General features: G+C 34.3%; 1 pseudogene; it reads left to right on the top strand.

The window, feature by feature from the left end:
* The first annotated feature begins 210 nt into the window (after positions 1-210).
* Positions 211-14,043, top strand: part of LOC128240309 (protocadherin-like wing polarity protein stan) — a 91,409-nt pseudogene continuing 77,576 nt past the window's right edge.

Here is a 14,043-nt window from a genome sequence, read left to right on the forward strand (position 1 = left end):
CGACGATGTAACGTAAAGCAAGCTCGTATACACCCTGATATTCCATTAGCCACTCACCGAGATCTGGTAACTCTAATACGCCTTGACGACATGGTCATTATTTGGAAACTCACAGGAGGTCGATAATATTTGTTCTTACTTATATAGCATAGTTAAGAAATTTTCGGAAACACAACTGTCAATCATACGGTAATGACTTTAATGTTTGTTTGTTTTGGCGACAAAGAAGTTGCGTAGGAGCCTTCCTACCCCTTTACTATAAATATCCGACTTTGGCCCTTGTCTTATGCAGTTGTTTCCAGCTATTTGTATATACGGCTACAGAAAGGCAGTAATTGTTCATCATGGACTTTAGAGGATTTACTGCGTGTGCTATCATTGCGCTCTGTTTGATCAAACAGTCTGGTAAGTTTTAAGTGTTTAAAAGATGTAAAACAAATCATTGTAAGAAGCTGCTGAGCAGATTTCTTATGTATAAATTTCTTCAAAGAAGGGCATGTTTGCGTTTAATATAATTAAGAATATTTTATTTAAAATGATGAAGTTTGTTTCGGCTGGTGTACAATACTTTTGTCAATACATTGTTAAAATGTGTTTGTGCCAACCTGTCAGTTAATTATTTTACATTTATATATAATGCTAAACTCAACTGCTATGCAACTTCCAATTTGTTTCTGTAGTTTAATCAACCTAGCTGTTCTTTTGAGGAAATGAAATTAATTCAATGACAAATATTCATACATTGAAACGTTTACTGTTAAACTTTATCTTGCGAAGGAAGCATATATGGAGAACATAAGGATATCAAAATGGACAGTGCTGCTTCTTTTTGAAGATCCTTGTCTTTATTCTTTGTATTTTACTTTTCCATTTTTTTCTTAATCTAGCTTTAAACTCAAATGAACGGTTTGCTATTCCATGAATTCCTTAATCGGAATATTCTCCAACGGGGCATCACTATATTAGGTTATAAGGCCGTAGCATGTTACACTGTAGTGAGATTTTTAAAGCTAGCTCAATGATAACCCGGGAGGAAAAGGTAATTGAAACGCTGTGATGATCAGATTGAACAGCTCAAATTAAACATATTTTGTTTACCACCAAAGAGACGAAATGCAATGTCAAGAGCGCTAATGAACATGAATCATTTTATTTTACTTATTGTAAAGCGGTTTACTTTTTGAAGGAAAATACAATAAAAGGGTGAGCACCATTCAAGGACTGTTTGTTTAAGAAAATACAAAAATACCTTACCTTTTTATGCAGAAATAAGTTTATATAGGTTTATCTTAGGAAACATGTCAACTAAATGATAAATGATTTTCTGTTTTCAAAACAAAATATTTTCTCTAGCTTTCAACTATCGGTACCGATATGAACACAGTATGCAACCTCCCCGATACAGGCGTCAATCAATTTAAAGCATTGCTGACCTTACAAATATAACAATGCACACGAACATAGCATGAATTATGTCTATGAAGACATATATGTTCTCTAAGTGATGCTCACTGAACTAATTGTACATGATAATGTATTTAGTAGGTGTTTTATTAGCGGAAATCTGTACGATAATGGATTTCGTCTTTTTTATGTACGTAAACTTGTTTTCATCTTTCAAATTGGCATTAATGAACATTGATCGTGAACATTACTGAAAGATCAATATAAATATGTTTACATTTATAAAATGATTGGAGTATGATAATTTCCGACTCTATTATGAATCCGTATGTAACACACAATATAAACTTAATAAAAACGCTCTCAGCCTCGGAAACTCCTAAATCACGGAACGTTTAAATTTAATTAATTTAAAAATTCTTTCCAACGGCTAACAAAAGTCATATGTCCGTTATGAAATGTATCTGTTACATATATATGATATATATTAAACTTGATGATCTTCTTAATAGTTATTTGCAATTTTCATTAACTTTAGACTGATTCAAACAAGCTGATCTAGTAATTATATAATAATAATTTGATTAGTATTTTTAATTATATTTGTTAATATCAATGAGTTTTCAACTACTATGTGTATAAATAGTCAACATACTTAATGTTTAAACACTAAACCTACTTAATAATACCTTGTGAATATCATTTTCTGGTCGTTTGGTGTAATGTGTTCCGATCTTACTGCCGATTGCTCACTGAACACGGCAGCATAACGTTATTTGTAACGATGCGATCTCTTTTGCTGTATTTGTTAAACAAATATGTTTTTTACCCGATTTATTTATAATTTACGTCGTGATCAATTAGGACTAACTATAAGCATAAACAACATACGGAATGGTCGGTGTTAATTGGATTTTAAACTTTATTTAGCCACTTCCCAATGACTTAGTTTTAATAAAAATATGATATAATATATGATGAAAGTTTTTGACTTCAAAAAATTGCATTTGATCTTAACAGAAACAAATTTGTTTGTTAGGAATCACAATGTAAAACATAATTTACCTGTCATACCGATATTTATATTCAATACACGTTTTGCAGTAAGCTATATAATGCTTAACAGCATTTTTATCAGTGCTACAAATGTTATTTTTAAAAATCATTTTCAACCAAAACTAAACGTTCAACTATAGGTTACAAATGCCATAAAAAGTTTCCATTCACTAAAGTGGTCTTTAAAATGTCTTGTAAACTAAACAAACTCTCTACTAAAATGAGCCTGGGCCCGGTACGATTAACGAAAGAGTCACGTGATACCCAGTGGTCACCAATTATTTTCAAGATATGTTTAGGGGTAACTGTTTTATTTTGGATCTTTTGTTTATCTTTATATAGACGTTTTAAGATGTGTGAGTACTGAACTGTGTTATCAGATTATCGTTAACTCCCCCCTTTATAAAAGACAGCTCTGGGCCCCTGTACCATGCAGTTAGTTAAATCTTCTAATTTCTTCACTGAGGAGAACATATTCATACATAAAGCTGTATTTTAGCGCATGTTTGATAATGACAGTCTACTTCAGTCATTGAAGTTTGTCTCTAAGGATGCTAGTGTGTGTCTGTTTTGTTTGTTAATTGCATAATCAGATTAAAATAGTAGGAACATTTCTGCAGCAAAATTGCAATAATTTTGAGGTGTGTTATTCCAAACAAAATTAAATAAGGACAATGCAAGTAATAAGTCTTATCTAAAAAAATTGTAACGCGATAATGCATTTTAACAAATGTACAGACGGGCAAATGTGCGAGCAGACTGCGGAACTATGTAACAAAGACACGGGGGAATAAGACAAATGTAGCAGTACAGACAGAAAAAAATGATAAGACAGACGAACATGCAACTAAGGCTACGGAAGGAGGGTAGCCTAATAGAAACAAATAACAGATGAATAGACGAACGCACAGACAGACGAACAAACAGATGAACGGACAGACGGACGCAAATACAAAGAGGCAGATAGTCGTCTCTGCCGGCGCACAGAGAGACACAAAATGATATAATGACGAAAAAAAGAAGAAAAGAAACATGCATACGTACGGTAGTCAGAACGAACAAATAACAGGCATTACAATGGACGGACGCACAGACAGACACATATTAAGCTAAACGGACGGACGCTAAGACAAACAAGGGGAAAGAGTACTGGCACGAAACGTAATAACGACAAAAAGAAAGCAGTACAGACCTCAGACACAAGACCAGACGTCTAACAGACAGTTACACAGATGAACAGAAAACGAACGTCCGGTAGACGGACGTACCAGACAATAATTATGAAGAGTTTTGATAAAACTATTTTGAAAAATAAGCGTTAACTATATTTCTTCACAATACCACGCTTTTGAAACAAGCCCGAAACCATTTTCGCTAATCTAAAAGCATGCGATGGATTTATCTCTATTGCATTTTTTAGACAAACGCATTACCTTTCATACCCCGCTGAAATGCAATACTAAAACATTTACCCTTAAACAATGAAGCTCTCATATGAAGGCAAATAGGTATGATGACCAGGGTCTATGGAATGTTGACATTGTTATCAGATTATCTTATCGTGCTTTGGGTTGTCCGGTTATCACAGTTTTTAGTGGACCACCGGTTTCGACCACAACACAATACCGCACTCTCGCGTTACATCGTACCAACGAGAGCAATTAATATTAGGTGCATGAGCTTGTTTCACAATCCTTGTTAAATTAAATAAGTTCAAACAAAAAACTAATACGTGGTTATTTAAGATCTTGAGACTAAACGAAGTACGGTCTAGTACAAGTCATAATTTTATGTCTAAAAAGTCATTATCGACATGAGAATAAAAATGCAACTTAACGTTACCGATTAATGAAATATTTGTTATTTAGTATGAATTATGTAAAAAGGTTTTGGCCATCTTCTAAACAAACAATAAAAAAATATATTATGTAAGTTAACATGGCAACAGTCATGAACTTTTCCGCTTGCTATTATTAATTGATGTTTTTGTTGGAATGGTATATTTGTGCTAATCCATGAACATAATAACTTTAAGCCACAGCTGATATAGTTTTTTAACACTGGGTTTGAAAATGATTCTACATATTTATTTTGCAGTTATATTGAGATAAATTATAAATTACTTACACAAACTGCAATTAATGTTAGGTCATTCCATTTACAACTTTTTGATGGTCGAAATAATCTACAATTCGAATACAAGCAGACAAGTATTTATAATAGATACCAGAGATGTTCTGGGTATGTCATAAAAACAGGTGGAAACAATTTATCTTCTTACCTACCCTAAGATCTCATTTCAATAAATACGTTTCAGTCAATCGATTGTTTTTTTTTACTGTTTTTGACAAATTGAGCAACATAACAAATTCTTATTGAAATGAACTAATCTAAATAATTTCAGATGCACAGATCACTGCATGGACTGCACTCGACAGTGCCGGAGACGCTGCCACAGTCACTGTCTCAGGTACCGATGGAACAGTTCCAGTTTCAGTCGTTGAATCTACAGCTGTAGGTGGCACCTTGTTTACCGTTACGGCAACGGGAAATAGTGCTACATATGGGTATACATTCGCCACAGACGGAAATCCCAGTACCCTTGGAGCCATAGCGGCGTCTACCAGCGGGGCAGTTACACTTGCTGCGGGGAAGTCGTTTGATTATGAAACAACTAAAACACATGTATTCAAGATCATGTAAGCGAATTAGTTAACTTCACCTTACAATCGATTTAGCTAATTGCCATCAATATTACTAATGTAAAACTAGAGCAAAGGCTAGATATGTTGGTATCCCTCCCTTAAGAAGAAATGTTACCAAATCTGTATCTGAAAATCTATATTTCGAGGTAGCAAGTTGTGGGGTTAATGGACCCGATAATAAGGCGTTTAATAACCTTAATCAAGTTTTTGAAGGTTTTTAAGTTTTCATTGAATAACATACTGAACATTTTACATTAAGTGCTACCGACGCTGCTGCTGCTGGTAATGTTGGAACCGCGACTATCACCGTGACAATCACGGACACCGCTGAGTTCACAAAGTATGCCTTTTGTCTATCCTCCAGTTCGGTTACAGCAGGTATGTAAAAAATGTTTTAACTTTTTTGATAATGAAATATATGTTGCTCAGCCATTTTAAAATACTTAGAACATATTCAAATAATTTAGTTTATTCTGTTTATCCTCCAAATGTGAAGAGAAGTATAGTTTATATACACATACACAAATATATACAATACAATACAAAGTATGGACATAGAAAAATAACAACAACAAAAAACAAACAAACACACAAACGTTATGGACACATATAAAGCATAAGGTTATTTACAATATATACAAATAATACATATTATATGATTTTGAAGATGTTTACAGTATTAACCTCATATTTTGTGTATATCATCCAAAGAAAACAATGATCAAATCTTAAGGGAGAATCATGAATGTAGCCCAGAGACAGTATTCAATGAGAAAATGTGAATAATGATAACTTAATTTAATTCAGTTTTTGAGATGTGCAGGCTAGGGAAACAATATGTTCCATGTCGTTTTCACCTTAACAAAGGAAGACGCCTTTAGAAAAAAGAATTGTTTTCAAATAATCAATACACAAGCTTTTTGAAGAATCGGTTTTGATATGAGAAAATGATATGGAACGTCATTATTGTTCTAGAAAAGCAAAATGAATAAAATATAATCACTCCGCCCTGAATAAAGATTTCTTCTGTAGATGTTTATCATGGCAATCGAGTTCACCTGACCATCAGATTTTCATTGCAACAACCTATTTTGTCCGTATCACACTTTTAATGTATTTATAATTTACAGGATCTAGCGTAGGAACCCTAGTGACGGACCAGAGTTCCCCAACGTTTACAGCAGCCAGTAAGTATTCTAAAAGTGTCTCCGTGATCTTTGATTTTAAATATAAGAAGGAAAGCTTGTGTAGTTGAGTCATCTATTAAGTTGACAGGTAAAATCCTTCCAGTCTATTCAAACACATCAAACACACCAAACTGTGCCCAAAAAGGCAGTTCAGTCAGAACGACATAAATCATGATGATTAAAAAACTTTGAATGGCTTGATATAACAAAATTCCAATAGAGTTGCACCATAAGAGTAAGTGAAAATGATCACTCATTGTCTGTCGTTAACAGTTACCATAAGTATGTTTCCCCTTTTATCCCCTTTGAAATGTACAATTTCTGTCTGAAAATTTGGTGCATTACCATAATTCAATACAGAACTGTTTTAATTTCTAATTTGTTTTATTACTTGTTAAAATAATGATGTTTTTTCACTTTTGACACTAAGCTTGTTTCTGTTGTTTCTCATATAAATATTATAACATGTCGATAAGAGTCAAACAGCACATTGGTAAAAATTACTTTGCCTAAACGCTGGTCGTGACTTAAATATTTCGAATGTTACACCATTTAAAGGGTCAGTACGAATTGTAATCACAAGACCAATTTATAAAGTCTCGGGTACTTCTTTAACTGATGCGATTATTCATGGTTATATTTATTCAAAAATTATTTCTGTTTAAAACCAAACCAATTATAAACTTGAATTATTTAAACATAGCAAAAACAACGGTGTAACGCAAAACAAATAGTGTATACATAATGCGATGGGACCATCCTAACCTAATTTTTGAAACGTTTTAACCAAACAATTAAACGGTTGTAGTTAAAGAGAAAACATGAAAATGCGCTGCCTAGTAGACGAAATATTCATTTTCTACCCTTTTTTTCTAAGTAGCAATTACATTTCTAGCAAATAAATTACTGGTGATGGTTTAGATTAATATCATTTTTCTAAACGCTTTATTTGTAGAAATGTTGACAACGATAATTGCTTACACTTTAATTGAAAGACAAACGAAATTATACAATTTCAGTATTCAATAATAGCTGAATAAATGTATGACTTTATCACATAACGTCTGAAATGAGATTAATATAAATATGGCGGCCGACCATTTAAATTTAAACACTCATGGAAAGGGTTGTAAAACTTAAATAGTCTATTTACCGACGATTAATGTGTGATAACTAGTCTTTCTACAACCATTAGAACATAGCTAAGACTGTTAAGACCAAAATCATTTCGATTGTAGTATATTGTTATATAGGAACTAATGGTATGTTTTCTTTGTGTTTTTTTCCAGCTACAGTGGACTTTGCTTCGTTTACAATAGATACCGCAACTGGAGCAATAACCGTCGCAACTGGTGTGACTCTAGAAGCTACGACACAAACCTATTACACTTTCACCACGACTGCAGCAGCAACTGGTGTAACTACCAGCCCAGCTACTAGCGTCTATGTACTGATCAATTGCAGCAGTGATTCTGGAGCCGGACAGGTTGCATCCCTATTAGGCGTGTTGCTTTTGTCCGTTGCCACTGCCTTGTTTTATTAATTGAGGAATATGCACACTGACAAGAACAATAAGCTACAATCACTAAAAAAGGCAAAACAACAATAAAATAAAAACACAAATATTTTCTATTTACGATACACATTCTTCAAACATGATGTAAGATGGATCCTTTGGTGGAATTTGACAGTGCTAACTTTTTATGCTCTCTCTTTGAAATCCACATTGTTTGTGATACATGGTTTTGTTGCCGTGGACACCGATGTTGGATAAAATTGATATTGTGTGTGAAAATCCATTTTCCGGAATGAAAGGAATGTTTAATATCTACATGTGGTTGAGATAGTACCAATTTTGCTTAATCAATATGGAATGACATCTATTAATACCATTTGGATGGCTGTACTTTTGTGTCATAATTCTAAGACAACTGAAGTATAAGTAACCAATTGTACAACTTTTCAATCCAAGCAATGCTTTTTAATGTAATTAGGAAATAAGACTGTTTAATAATATAAATAGAATGAAACGGACTTATTTATTTGAATCAAATTCATTCCAGAAAATGTCGATATTTGCTTTTGTTTGTTTGTATTCCTTTAAAAAGATGATATTTCCAAAATGAAATTCCTAAGGGTTTTGAAAATGGATTGTCATCAGTCTGCTCTACTCTAACTGATCATTTCTGCTACAAACTTACAATTCGACGAACTGGACTATCACTTAATAATATGTTTTTGAGGCAAAATGAGTTCCCTTTTGTTGATACATGATTAAGACCTTATGTGTTTTTATAACCTGACGTATTGCTTCTTACATAACTGTTACAGTTGATATTTCAAATGTAAATTGATGTTCGTTGAATAAAAGTATGAGTTTGGATCGTTTTGTTTGCAATGCTGTTAGTGTCGAGACATAATCTACAGTAAACACGTATATCGGCTACGCCAATGGTCGTGCTTAATTTCTTAAACCTTGAATATTCGTTGAGCTGCAGATGAAATAATATAAATTATAATGTTGTTCTAAACTATGAAATAAGAATGTCTATTATAAGATGTTTTAGTCATTAATCACTGTACAAATGATCTTTCCTTAGAACAACCTAAGACAATTATAAAAAAGGCGACAGGTCAATGTACATTTAGTCAAGAATGTAATTTGTATCAAGAAAAGTAACTCTTCCATTTAATATGCAAGGTTTGATAGTGTGAGTTCCACCTGATACTGTGGATCAAACGACCTCCACTGAACACTATAAACATGAGGTTTGTTTTAGAAAAGACAACCAATTTCGGGAATATAGAACAACGGAATAAAACCGTCATATGAAACTTCATCAAAATATATTTCAATAAAATTCGAAAATGCAAAAAATATACTCGAAACTAATCAGACAATAAATTTAAAGCATTTGGCTAAAACGAGGGAAGCCTGTAAGACCCGGGAAAAAGACAATTGGTGAGTGGAGTACGTCTCGGTTGATAACATCTCAAAACAATATATGGACCATGAGCAAATTAAGAAAGGAGGTTTTGATTATGCGGACTGTTCGACAGACAAATACGGATAGCTCCTCTGAACTGTAATGCGGTCATTTTTGAGGAAGGAAATGAAAACTAACGCAGCTTGGAGTTTAGATAAACGATGGGAAATTTTAATAACGAACATTTAATAAATGCTATACCGGCCGTTTCAAGATTTGTAAAAGGTCAATGATGCAGTGTAGTAATATATTGCCCTTATAGAAAAAATAAGAACAAAAGTAAAAATAAAAATACTTTAAGATAATTTGAACTATAAATGTTTATTGGAAACAAGCGTATATATTTCTCAAATGTAGTCTACTTATCAAGATGTTACATCGTACTTACTTGCGAACTAAGCGAGCCTTCATTTTCGTTCCCTCACGAAAGCTGTTTTGAGAGTTTGCGTATTAAATAATACCATACATTAAGTATGTGCGTTCCGCATACCTGTGTGTCCGGTCTCGAAAACTCTGAATAAAGGGGTGGGGGGTGACCAATCGATGTTCAGAACATATTTTTTATTTTATTACAATGTTAAACTGAAACAGACAATAACATAAATACAGTGTTCAGTTTCGGAAACTCGTCCATAGTTACACATGTCAGCGTATACCGTATATACACAGTTTCTACATCATACGCAGTTCACTAGTAAACTGTAATTGAACTTAAACCACGAGGTTGATGTCCGGTAATAACTCGTTGAAAGACATTTGGAAATAAATCGCTTGACCTTTTGCTTATTATACATCATTGCAAACATAAAATTGATATAAGGTCTGGACATGTCTAACATGTAATTATTGGTTGTATATATTTACTTGCGACTGGAACGGGTCGCATTTAAAAAAAAAAAAAACTGTTAAGCTTTTGGTTAGGATTTGAATCTGAATGTCTCCACTGCACAGTGAACAGTATGTCTGTCAAGCTATTATCCAGAACAAGTATCTCAATGTGATGCTTAAGACCAATCCAATTAATATAACTATGTTAACACAACTCCAGCTGTCGACATGAGCTTTATACATCCTTGATAAACATACTTGATCATCGACAATCGAGGTGGCATTTGTGTTGATGTTGATTCTGTTGACAATGTTTATCCTGATATAATGAATATTGACTATAAGCATGATTGGTGAGGGTTAATTATTCTCACTATTTCCCTCATCCAGCATATTAAATAAATATGCAGTTTTGTTTGTTTAATCCAGGGCATGTACACAGACATCTACTGTCAAGGTATTATCATGGAAAATATGATTTCGGCTTATGATCGATCAAAGACATATTGCAAATAAACACTTATTATTTGAGTAAATACAGATTGTCTGTTTGAACAAAATATCATATAAATATGACAAAAAGGAGACAATTTGAACTTGTCATTGTATTACAGCAATTGAAAGATCAAAATCACTAAAAATTGCATACAACTCGGAAACAATGTGCTACAAAAGCTGAATAGCATGAATTCAAATGGCATATGAATCCACAATCATAAAAATTCTTTGAGAAAAATGACGCTACGGAACAACAGGGAAATAACAGAAGTCAAATATTTAAACCAAAACCTGGAAAAGTGTTACAACTGACCTTGGCCCTAGAGCGTTCAGTAGCATACGGTTTTGTAGAATATCCATGTATTATGTGTAAATATCACACCTACTATAATGATTACATCAGTTTTGTAAAACTGTGTTTGGATTGCTGTGATTCTTATACTCAAATGACACAAAATGGCAAAAAAGCTGCCTAGTTGTCTGAACGTATTACGGGACAACCAACCACAACCACCCAAAAAAGGTATCGTGTGCAAATGCATAACATATATTTAGCTATTTTCCAGTAAGTCTGATAATTGACGAACATCCCATGACCTTATCCTGCCAGGAAGAAACCTCACAACCCAATGTCAAAATAATATTTCCATTGATGTGTTTCGTTTAATTGTACTTTATGGTGCATAATTATAGCATAGGATGTTGGACGCAAGAATGGAACGTCCTTGAATACCGCTAATATCAGTGTATTTTGGTTTCGGCGTCGGTTTTGCCCGCCGTTATTCAATATCTTACAGGAACGATCGCTTAGCAGACTCTCCCTTAATATGTCCTCTTTGTTCGCGGCTACGCATCATCATAAATATAGTCGGCATTGCTCGCCGTTAATAAGCTTCTCAATTTAGAGCCTGCCTCGTTCACAGCTACGCATCATCTCCTTAAATAAGTCGCGTCATACTTAATGCGCACGATTATCCACTCGTTGCTGTTCTTATAGGCAAATGTTCACCAAGAGGCAGTAGTTCGAAAGGTTGAACGCACGTCTACCACAAGCAGCTGTCTAGGATGTATGCTTTTCCACCAACAGCAGCATCCATTGAATACACACGCTCATCCACCTGCAGCAAAACTTAAAAACAAACATGACAGCATTACCTCAATAAACATGCACGTTCACCCGCAGTAACCCGTCTAGACGAATCTCACATGGCAGTAGAACGTCTTCCAGAAGCATGTTACACATCCGAAATAGCTCTTCAAGAGTCGCGTTGATTAACATGTACAACCCACCTCAGCTTTTCAAGACGCATATCATTTTCAAACTCCCGTGCCAAATGCACGCACACTTACCACAAGCACTTTTTCCAGAGGCACGCACATTCAAAACGAACGATACTCAATCCTAAGCTGCCCGTTCCAGACACTCACCCAGCAGCAGCAGCTTTGCCGGAGGCACACCTGTCAAAGGCGCAGCATCAAATACCATCGTCATGGATATGCGGAAACTTGACTTGACCCCCCCCCCCTTGATCTGCCAATGAAAACGGAGAGCTGTTTGGATAGCAAAAATAACTATTATTGTTATTGCTCTTACGATTTTGAAAAAGTGAAAAAATCCTTATATTTGTTAATAATTTTATAAGGAACATTTTTAAATATAAAAAAATAGAATATGGATACCTTTTTGGTATTAAACATTTGATCTTGAAATTTAATAACACATATATTGGCAATATTTAAAACTTAGATCTGCTAACGTTAACGTGACGTTTAAATGCTGAAATATGTTTGAATTCATGTCATATTAAAAACATTTCTTGAACGCAAATGCATTTACTTCTACACACATTGCATGTTAAATATTGCTATGTTTGAACTGCGAAATAACTTGGCATTAAAGGAAATTAAGAATTATATTCTTAGGCTTCAGGAAACCGAAACCTCTTTAGTTTTTTTCCGTTCAGTCTGCTAATCAGAAATTAATGGACTGCATGGTGTAAAAATATCCATACTGGACCTTTTTTTATGTCATGACAATTAAGGATATATGAAAATGCCTCTGCTTACTTCTGAGCAACTACAGGCTGTTAGTGAGACTTTTTTCATAATAACTTAACCGGCATTAGGTGGCGACAGCTTGTCTGAGTGCCTGACCTTATCAAAATAATGGGAAATTGAATAATAGCTATGTTTTTTTTTCTAAATAACAGGAACCTTATAGTATCCCCGTTGAAATAGCAGGTCTAACCATTTTGAATGTGACAATCGTCTGTTGACCGTTAAAAGTATACGGTTTTGGAATCTACTAATCGAACCCAATCGAACGGTATATGTACAGAGTCCGTACGAATTAGATGAAACAAATGTTGACGTCATTTGCGATAGGCACTTTGCTTTTCAGAGTATAACCAATTAAAACTAAAAAAAAAATATGCAGGCCGATTGTTCGATTTATGTCAGACAATGAGTGCCGGTTTAATAATTATAAATATAGTTCAAAAGCACTCGGACAAGATGTCGCCAAAAAGTGCCGGTCAAATGATAGTATATAACAAGCTGTAGAAATTAGTGCCTTTCAATTATGATAATTACAGGAATAACCTTTAACAGTTCACTATTGTTTTAATTATTAGCGTGGGTTGGCTGATAAAAAACCATCATGGTGATTGCGAAATACCAACACTAGATGTCTTAAAATAAATAGAACAATTGATCGCATTCAAAAGTACCGCATTAACAACGTTCTGGACATGAACGTTTATAGGCAAATAAGTAACTATAAATTGTTACTATGTCATCAAAGATTGCGTCCATTACAGTTTAAACGGCGCCTGTATTACTGTTGGTTTCCGCTGTTCGCTCAAAATACATCAAATGATTCACAAGGTTCTCATATTGATAAATAATGTTTTATATCTTGAATGATTTGAGAACGTGCAAGGTTTTTAAGCATGGTCATTAAGATAAAAACGCGAAAAGCAGGGTTTGGCCGCACGTTCTTTATATGGTTTAAGTATTTCCGCGGACATTGCCCTGTGTATAAAACTTAAACATAACATTGTGAATTTACCGGACATTGCCATACGTTCAATTCTGGACTTTGCCGTTGGACTTGACCAAGGCATTGCCCTATATCGTCTCGAACCGACCTTGTCATAAATACAACGCTTATCATGTATCGAACGTTGCCCTGTATACAACGTCGGGTGTTGTTTTAAGCATATAATCTTGGGTGTTGCTTTCGCAGCTGTCCTTGGCGTTTCTTTTGACATAACACTGGGCTTTCCATTGGGAATGGCCCCGGACGTGGTCACACATATAACCTTGGACATTGTCATGCCTATAATTTCAATATATAAAGCCCTTGTGAGTTACGAC

Source organism: Mya arenaria, chromosome 7 (genome assembly GCF_026914265.1).
Source record: "Mya arenaria isolate MELC-2E11 chromosome 7, ASM2691426v1".
NCBI lineage: Eukaryota > Metazoa > Mollusca > Bivalvia > Myida > Myidae > Mya > Mya arenaria.